At 40.9% G+C, this 10,560-nt stretch overlaps 1 long non-coding RNA gene across 1 annotated transcript; it reads right to left on the bottom strand.

Moving 5' to 3' along the window:
* Window positions 1-1,278: 1,278 nt before the first annotated feature.
* LOC125292562 lies at window positions 1,279-4,215 on the bottom strand. The gene is made up of 3 exons (XR_007193222.1): window positions 3,641-4,215; window positions 1,974-2,173; window positions 1,279-1,726 (listed from the first exon to the last, which is right to left on the bottom strand). It is a non-coding gene; the product is annotated as an uncharacterized LOC125292562 (long non-coding RNA).
* Window positions 4,216-10,560: the final 6,345 nt, after the last annotated feature.

The raw sequence follows: 10,560 nt of genomic DNA, 5'->3' as shown, positions 1-10,560 counted from the left end.
AATGCTGAATGAGCCAAACAAAAATTTCCGAATCAAAATTTTGGTTGGCCCCACCAAATCTCACTCCAAGGTTTTTTGAAAAGTTGGCAGCCCTGAACTCCATAGCCTAGGTGTCCATTCTCATTTTATCTTGAATAAATTATTGTGCCCTTTTGAAATTTGTTTGGCATAGATCCTGTGTTGTTTTTATATTATGCACAAGAGGGTCTGATGTAGCTAAGCCTACATAACATCAGTGAAACCTGTGGATGGAAACATAAAAAGAGCCAAGTAGCCTAGGCTAAATAGTACATAGTATTTGAATTTGATTTTAATTGGTTAGTAATTTTTTTACATTCTGTTATTTCATATTTTTGGTTTGATAAATGTAGTTTCATCTGAGAACCCTGATACTATGTTAATGAAACTAGGATTTGATTTTATTCACAGAGACACTATGAGGAAAAGGAAAGGGCACACAGACATCAGGCACTTTTTTGCTAAAAGGTGCTGGAAAATATTAAAAGATCTACAAACAATTACATTAAAAGGTGTAAAAAGGCACCTGTGTGTGTGTGTGTGTGTGTATTGGAATCATGTGCGTGTGTTTGCATGTGTTCATGAATGTGTGTGTAGTGTACAGTCACTAAATGTACACATATATTCTTGAAAAACATGCATTTTTTGATCCCACAACTATGCATTGTTTTTTGCTTTTTCATTTTTAACTATGTGACGCTATACATCAAATGAGTGGATATGGGATGGATTGACATGGCTCCGGAGGCCAACATACAAAAAAATGGTCATCCTAGGCCATACGTTTCTTGACATATTCTCAGAAAACTGTGTTCGGCCATCTACAGGCCAGTTGGTGTACAGTCAGTATACACATAAATTAATTTACAAAATTCCATGAAACTTGGCTTGCATTTAGAGGGTATCGTAATGATCCTACACCTCCAATTTAAATTTTTTTTGGCTATGTAGGTCACAGATACCTCACGATTACAACACCTCATTTTGCTTTTTTTGTTTTAACTAGGTGGCACTATAGAGTGGTTATGGGATGGCTTGGCATGGCTCCTTCAGAGCAACATACCAAAAATGGGACTCCTAGGCCCTACGATTCTCGAGATATTCACAGAAAACTGTGTCCACCCTACCCTCCTTTAGGGGTCCAGTCGGGCAGGTGTGTGTGGGGGGGGACGGATCAAAACAAAAAGCAATGATTCCGTGTCCTCCTTCTGGGGCTACATGCCCACCAAGTTCCGTGCACCCCGGTCTTTCAGTGTCCCGGGAATCATTGATACGAAATCACTGAAGAAAAAAAACATCTGACCCCACATTATAACAGCCCTCACATCTGACCCCACATTATAACAGCCCTCACATCTGACCCCACATTATAACAGCCCCAAACTCACATCTGACCCCACATTATAACAGTCCTCACATCTGACCCCACATTATAACAGTCCTCACATCTGACCCCACATTATAACAGCCCTCACATCTGACCCCACATTATAACAGTCCTCACATCTGACCCCACATTATAACAGTCCTCACATCTGACCCCACATTATAACAGTCCTCACATCTGACCCCACATTATAACAGTCCTCACATCTGACCCCACATTATAACAGTCCTCACATCTGACCCCACATTATAACAGCCCCAAACTCACATCTGACCCCACATTATAACAGTCCTCACATCTGACCCCACATTATAACAGCCCCTCACATCTGACCCCACATTATAACAGCCTCACATCTGACCCCCACATTATAACAGCCCCACATCTGACCCCACATTATAACAGCCCCAAACTCACATCTGACCCCACATTATAACAGCCCTCACATCTGACCCCACATTATAACAGTCCTCACATCTGACCCCACATTATAACAGCCCCAAACTCACATCTGACCCCACATTATAACAGTCCTCACATCTGACCCCACATTATAACAGCCCCAAACTCACATCTGACCCCACATTATAACAGCCCCAAACTCACATCTGACCCCACATTATAACAGTCCTCACATCTGACCCCACATTATAACAGTCCTCACATCTGACCCCACATTATAACAGCCCCAAACTCACATCTGACCCCACATTATAACAGTCCTCACATCTGACCCCACATTATAACAGCCCCAAACTCACATCTGACCTTCACATAATAAGTCCTCACATCTGACCCACATTATAACAGCCCCAAACTCACATCTGACCCCCATAACAGTGACCCCACATTATAACAGTCCTCACATCTGACCCCACATTATAACAGCCCCCAAACTCACATCTGACCCCACATTATAACAGTCCTCACATCTGACCCATTATAACATTATAACGCCGCCAGGGCTCAGTGGCCTGGTGTGGGCACTGACTGGGACTGGAGACTGAGAGAGGAAAGAAAGGAAAGTTGGCTGGGAAGTTTAGACATGATCTATAAGTGACATACTACTATGGTCCAACCCCAGGCTTGATAGGGCACACTTGTGTTTCTCTATAAGTGACAATCAGCATTGCATCTGAGCCACCGGACCACTAGAGCACTTACCAGCAGGCCCCCTCATGCCCTCCCCCCTGCTCTACCTCAAACCTCAAGCGCCAGTGCTGTAACAGACAGGAAACACTATAAAGATGCATTCAGAAGCAGTTTAAATTACAACTCACTTATCCACTACAGTTATTGTTCTTATTAAAATCCATGTTATAACAAATATGACTAATGCTTAGTAGTAGTAATAATAGTAATAATAATAATAATGATGATAATAATACATCGAGAGAGAGAGACAGAGAGAGAGATGGAGAGAGAGAGAGAGTTTGTGTACGTGCCCCAATGTTTATGTGTGTTTGTGCATGTGTGCTTATGCGTGCTTGTGTTTATGTGTGTTTATGTGTGTTTGTGCATGTGTGGAGTTATGCGTGCTTGTGTTTATGTGTGTTTGTGCATGTGTGCGTGTACGTGCTTGTGTTTATGTGTGTTTGTGCATGTGTGCTTGTACGTGCTTGTGTTTATGTGTGTTTGTGCATGTGTGCGTGTACGTGCTTGTGTTTATGTGTGTTTGTGCATGTGTGTATGCGATGCTTCGTGTTTATGTGTGTGTTTGTGCAATAATGCGCGGCACGATGCTTTGTGTTTATGTGTGTTTGCATTGTGTAATGATAATTATGCGTGGCTTGTGTTTATGTGTGTTTGTGCATGTGTGCTTGTACGTGCTTGTGTTTATGTGTGTTTATGTGTGTTTGTGCATGTGTGCGTGTACGTGCTTGTGTTTATGTGTGTTTGTGCATGTGTGCGTGTACGTGCTTGTGTTTATGTGTGTTTGTGCATGTGTGCTTGTACGTGCTTGTGTTTATGTGTGTTTATGTGTTTGTGCATATGATTTAATGCTTGTGTTTTGTGCATGTTTGTATGCGTATTGCGTGTACTTGTGTTTATGTGTGTTTGTGCATGTGTGCGTGTACGTGCTTGTGTTTATGTGTGTTTGTGCATGTGTGCGTGTACGTGCTTGTGTTTATGTGTGTTTGTGCATGTGTGCATGTACGTGCTTGTGTTTATGTGTGTTTGTGATACGAAATCACTGAAGAAAAAAAACGAAAACGAAAAAAAAAAACATCTGACCCCACATTATAACAGTCCTCACATCTGACCCCACATTATAACAGTCCTCACATCTGACCCCACATTATAACAGTCCCAAACTCACATCTGACCCCACATTATAACAGTCCTCACATCTGACCCCACATTATAACAGTCCTCACATCTGACCCCACATTATAACAGCCCCAAACTCACATCTGACCCCACATTATAACAGTCCTCACATCTGACCCCACATTATAACAGTCCTCACATCTGACCCCACATTATAACAGCCCTCACATCTGACCCCACATTATAACAGCCCCAAACTCACATCTGACCCCACATTATAACAGTCCTCACATCTGACCCCACATTATAACGCTCAGGCTCAGTGGCCTGGTGTGGGCACTGACTGGGACTGGAGACTGAGAGAGAAAGAAAAGGAAAGTTGGCTGAAGTTTAGACATGATCTATAAGTGACATACTACTATGGTCCAACCCCCAGGCTTGATAGGGCACACTTGTGTTTCTCTATAAGTGACAATCAGCATAGCATCTGAGCCACCGGACCACTAGAGCACTTACCAGCAGGCCCCCTCATGCCCTCCCCCCTGCTCTACCTCAAACCTCAAGCGCCAGTGCTGTAACAGACAGGAAACACTATAAAGATGCATCCAGAAGCAGTTTAAATTACAACTCACTTATCAACTACTGTTATTGTTCTTATTAAAAATCCATGTTATAACAAATATGACTAATGCTTAGTAGTAGTAGTAGTAGTAGTAGTAGTATAGTAGCAGTAGTAGTAGTAGTAGTAGTAGCAGTAGTAGAAATAATAATAATAATGATGATAATAATACATCGAGAGAGAGAGAGACAGAGAGAGAGATGGAGAGAGAGAGAGTTTGTGCATGTACGTGCTTGTGTTTATGTGTGTTTGTGCATGTGTGTGTGTACGTGCTTGTGTTTATGTGTGTTTGTGCATGTGTGTGTGTACGTGCTTGTGTTTATGTGTGTTTGTGCATGTGTGTGTGTATGTGCTTGTGTTTATGTGTGTGTGTGCATGTGCTTGTGTGCGTGCCTGTGTGTGTTTATGCGTGTGAGTCTGTGCATGCATACCTGTGTGTGTGCATGTGCCTGTATGCGTGTGTCTTTATGTGTGTTTAGACAAGTTTAGACATGTTGAGAAGTTGATCTCTGCATCTGTGAGAAAATGGTTAGTGCTGCATGATAGCAACCTCAGACTCGCCTACTTTTAGGTCACACTAGGCAGAGATGGGTTTTGAAACTGGCCTCGGTTTGTTAAAAAAAAAAAGTAATGACATCATAGAGTCCACCAATTATACTAATAATAATGCTTATAATTATAATACATAATTTAGTAACAGTACTCTTTGTCTGTGTGTGTGTATGAGAGAGAGAGGGATAGAGAGAGAAAGAGAGAGAGAGAGAGACAAAGACAAGACCAGCCACCTAACCCTGGGTATAATTAGAATGATAAACCACCCATTTTTCTTTTCCCTTTGGCACTGAACTGGTCAGAACAGATACTATTTGTGCTGTCTCGCCGTGTGTAGAGATAGAGTTTGTGTGTCTGTTTTTCACACACCATGATCAAACCACAAGCGGATGTAACACAGAAACGAGCATTCTATTCTATTTGTGTCCCACCTGTTTTACACAAGATGCTTTCCATGAGTATTGATCTTCTACTCTGGCTACAGAAAATAAAAAGTGTGCTACACTCTGCGAGCATTTTCAAAATCATTCTCCCTTTGCTCATGAACACATGCTTCAGGTTTCTTTTCCCCTGGTCTTCGTCTGGTGGTGAAAACTGATGCTCAGGGTCTTTTGTTATTTCTAGTACGTCCATTCACTTTGAGGATCTGAGTAGTTGTGGTCTCAAAGGCCAGTGGATATGAGAGCACAAACACACACACACACACACACACACACACACACACACACACACACACACACACACACACACACACTGTCTCACTAAATTGCATTATCCACACTCAATTCTCACTGGTACCAAAAAACAAGTACCAAAACATGATTAGTTCATATGTATATCATATTTCACATGTAAAATTCATTTTATACAACCCCACCTCCATCTTGCCTGTTCATAATTCTGAGAAATTCTTGATTGTTTGTGTTATGTTATGTGTGTGGGAGTGTGTGTGTGTGTGTGTGTCGTGCTTGTGTGTGTGCCTGCGTATGTGCCTGTGCATGCAAGCATACATATGTCTACTGTGTGAGTATGTGTCATACGTATGATTACTGTGAATGTATGTGTGTGTGTATCTGTTTGTGCACATGTGTGCACATGAAATGGGTTAACATGACCCCTGGAGGCAAACATACGGAAAAGAACTGTGTCTGCCCTACCCTCCTTTCGGGGGGTCCAGTCCAGCGGGGGGGCTACAGATCAAAATGAAAAACCACGGTTCCATGCTATCCATGTGGGGTTACATGCCCACCAAGTTTTGTGGTCTTTCAGTGTCCCGGGAATCCTTGTTGGTGTACGTCACTAAATGTACACATAAATTATTTTATTGTAAGGCCCCCCATGAACGAAAGTACAGAAAACTTGGCATGCATTCGGAGGGTGTCATAATGATCCTACACTTTTAATTTTGTGCAGTTTTGACCTTGTCAGCCAGAGATATTGTGATGAAAACACCTAATTTTTTGTTTTTTAATTTTTTGCTAGGTGGCGCTATACATGAAATAAGTGGTAATGGGATGGGTTGACATGCCCCCTTAAGACCAACATACATAAAAAAGGTGGACCTCCTAGGCCCTACGGTTCTCGAGATAGTCACAGAAAATTGTCTTCGGCCACCTACAGGCCAGTTGGTGTATAGTAACATAAATGAATTTATTGTGTGGCCCCCCAAGAACCGAATTCCATGAAACTTGGCGTGCATACAGAGGGTGTCATAATGATCCTACACTTCCAATTTCGTGCAGTTTTGACTATGTTACGTCACAGATACCTACGATTACAACACCTCATTTTTACTTTTTTGTGTTTAACTAGGTGGCGCTATACATGAAATGAGTGGTTATGGAATGGGTTGACATGGCCCCTTGAGATCAACATACAAAAAAATGGTCCTCCTAAACCCTACGGTTCTCGAGATATTCACAGAAAACTGTGTCTGCCCTACCCTCCTTTCGAGGGGTCCAGTCCAGCGGGGGGGCTACAGATCAAAACGAAAAAAAGATGGTTCCATGCTATCCATGTGGGGTTACATGCCCACCAAGTTTCGTGTACCCTGGTCTTTCAGTGTCCCGGGAATCATCATCTAAAAGAAACATTCACAAAAAATCCATCCATCCAAAAATGACCTTTGTTTTTGATAGCTGTTGAAAACGGCATGGAACTGACAGAGATGTTTTTGTTTATAAATACATAAAAAATAAATAAATAAATAAATAAATAAATAACATTATGCTGATACCTTTTGCTTTTCCCAAATACAATGTAGCCTACAGGTGTAAGTGACCTTTCATCAATCCAGTTGCAATAGATAAACTGTGATGAACTGCCCTACTTGTGATTGTTTAGAGATTTTAAAGGTTTTATAACAATGCTACATCTTCTTTGGCTATTCTACAATCTATTCACCTTTTCAGCACCAGTAGGCTACTTTCTGTGCAGCCCTAACATAATACACTCAGGCATACCAAACAAGCATACACAAAAGTTTCAAGAGTGGGGGATGGAGTAAAATATGGAGACAAATTGAAATGTGATTTATTTTCGCGGAACGGATGTACAGGACTGAGCGGCGGTCATATTTTGTACCGCTATGCGGTACATCTAGTTTTTGAAAGTGGTTGGTCAGATCGATTTCAATATTGATATTCTGTTTTTAAGTGACAGCCCTTACAAGCACATAGTCTATATCAGCAGTGCACCGTTGACAACCCTGCAGTTGCAATGTTGATTTTTTTTGTCCTGCTAAAACAACTTTATTGTTTACAAGGGATGGGCCCTGGGATGTCTGGCTGTCTTTCCACTTTGTATTGTCTGTGTGTAGTAATGTATGGCCACCTTTATACGGCCACATTTACATAATGTGGAGGAGCCATTCTTGAGAAATGCCTCCATCTAGTGGTAACTGAGAGCAGGTTCTACATAACAAGTAATCTAATGAATAGAATGGTAATTACATGTAACTGTAACAAGACATATTTTTATTTGAAATCGAATAATTCATTCATCATACATCCAGGGGAGCTTCACTTCTAATGGTGCCTTGTTGCGTAGCTGAGAAAAACACTTCCGTCAAGACATCTTCAGCTTCACGTATGGCAGGCTTGTACAGGTTAGAAAATTTAGAGCTGTAACAAAGTTGTCAGGGGGTGAAAAGCTGTTAGAAGATGATATTGTCACAAACTCAACAAAATATCCTTTCCATTTAAAATTATAATACTGAATCCGTTTAAAAGATGCCAATACTAAATATTTGTTTGAAATGTTTTGGTTAATTAGTGTGTACATAGTTGTAACAATATGTTGCCAAGTTTAAATGCACTAATCAATTGAAATGCACTGATTGTTTAACTATACTTAAAGGTATTTCTTGTTGTATTTGATTTAAGGTACTAAGCTGTCCTTCACGTGACCATGTACAGTACCATCAAAATGAACATGGAGATATTAACATAACTATAAAAGCAGGCATCAAGCTTATTAGTACATCACTGCAAAGTGTTACTTTAATGTCTACATACATATATATGATAAGTGTTTGAGACTAATGATTTTTGCGTATTGCACAGTGGTTCAATTTGTTATCAGTGATTAATGCATCATGGAGGATGATGATAATGGTAGCAGTTTGACAGTTACAGCCCCTCACCTGGAGGGGGTGCTGTAGCCCCCTCAGCACCTCTACTTCCAGCTTCTCTTTCAATAGTACATTTAAAGTGTAGATATTAAAGCAATTAAGCTGTGGTACAAGGCCTATACTGTATAGACCTGACACATTTCCCAGTAAATAAAATACTAATGAATTAAAGAGCACCTACCTGTAAATACATAATATGCTACAGATGATGATGAGGATTGTCCCTGATATGGCAGCAGTGCTGATGTAGATCAATTGGGATGGATCTGGTGAGACTATGAGTGATAAGGCAGGGATCATTACTGATGTTACATCAATGTGCTCAATGTACAGGAATGCATATGGAATGACTAAGAGCAGTTACCTGAAGTAACGGTCAAGTTCCATGTTTCTGTCTTTTGGGCTTGAGAACCTAATACTTCACATGTGTATATTCCCTCATCAGAGACCAGGACGTCGGATACATGCAGCACCGTAGTAGAAGGATCAACACCCATCCTTTCTGAAGTGAAGCTTGTTTTGATTTTGTCTTTTTTGTCTTCCAATACTGGGCTATATACAAACACCTGGATCCCATCCTTTGCCCATTTGATTATTGATATATCCATTCCAGATGTGTTACAGTGCAGCGTGACATTCTCCCCCAGAGGTGTGTTGATGGAAACCACTTTATCTGTAACATCAAAGACAATAGCATTAATAACTATATGTGATAATTATATTAAGATCCTAACAGTTAACAGTGACAATACTGTTGACTAATCTTCAAGAGAGCAGTGTAAAATAGCAGTGTTAATAATGACTCTTACCTCCACTTGAAAGATGAAGCAGAGGTTCAAGGTTCAAACAAATTGTGTCATTTGACAAATTCCAGATTGACAAGGGAATGGTAGAGTAATGTCTATGCTCAGCTTGACTTTAAGAGCACAACTCCTTACATTTGTAAGGCTTTTGTTTTAAAGTCAGCAAGTTCCATGGCCATGTCACATCCATAACATTTTATAGGAAAAGTTTATGCTACACATACAGTGTTGATGCGACAATGTCCATCAGTGTCTGTGCAAAGCTGATTTATATCAATGTAAAGTGTGATGACCAAATTGTGCCCCTTTCTTACTTTTAAAACCTTTAATGGTGCTTATGGATGTGACTTTATGGATGTTACATAATGTGAATTTACAAGACTGGAGACTTTGTTATACCTCAAAGCCGATAAAACGTCTGTTCTAGTGGCATGTCAGTTTCAACGCATTTCACCTTAGTGTTTAGGCCTACAATTGACATTTCAAAGATTATTAGGTTGATCAAAACCACAAGGAGGCCTTGCCTAACTATTAGCAAAACAAACATAATATTAAAAAATACCTCCAGTGATTAGCCAAGCCATAGCCTATTTTCTGTTGCAGATCTGTTCAGCCTGCCGCTCACGTCTGCTTAACACAGTTTAATTTTAAATGACGCGATATGCCAGCATTTGAAGTGTCAGGTCCTCTGTAGCTAATACCCACAGAGTAACATTAGTAACGGCAGCAATAGACTAGATGTACCGCACAGCGGTACAAAATATGACCGCCTCTCAGTCCTGCATATTCTCTTCGCAAAAATAAATCACGCTTGTCAATTTGTCTCCATCTCCTACTCTTGCAACTCATGTGCATGTAAATGAGTGTGTGCTAATGTCAGTTTGCTTTTGTTTATAAGAGTGTGTGTGTGTGTGTGTGTCTGTGCATGTGCGTATGCGTGCCTGTGTTTGTGTGTTTATGTGTGTGTGTGTGTGTGTGCGTGTGTGTGTTTCCATGCGCACATGCGTATGCGTGCCTGTGTGTGTGCGTTTATGTGTCTGCATTCTTGTGGGTGGGTGTTTGTGCATGTGTGTGTGTGTGCTTGCCTGTCTGTATGTGTTTATGTGTGTGTGTGCTTGCCTGTCTGTATGTGTGCAACTGTGCGTGCGTGCGTGTGTGTGTGTGTGTGTGCGTGTGTGTGGATGTGTGTGTGTGTGTGCACATACCATAAATATTTTGTCATCTTGGGTGCAACGGTTCAGGTAGGGCTAGTTATTCTGTGTTCCCTGGTGTTTCAGTA

This window comes from Alosa alosa, chromosome 3 (genome assembly GCF_017589495.1).
Source record: "Alosa alosa isolate M-15738 ecotype Scorff River chromosome 3, AALO_Geno_1.1, whole genome shotgun sequence".
In the NCBI taxonomy this organism is placed as follows: domain Eukaryota; kingdom Metazoa; phylum Chordata; class Actinopteri; order Clupeiformes; family Clupeidae; genus Alosa; species Alosa alosa.
Note: the sequence above shows the minus strand (reverse complement) of the source record. Positions and strands in the feature narration are given on the sequence as shown.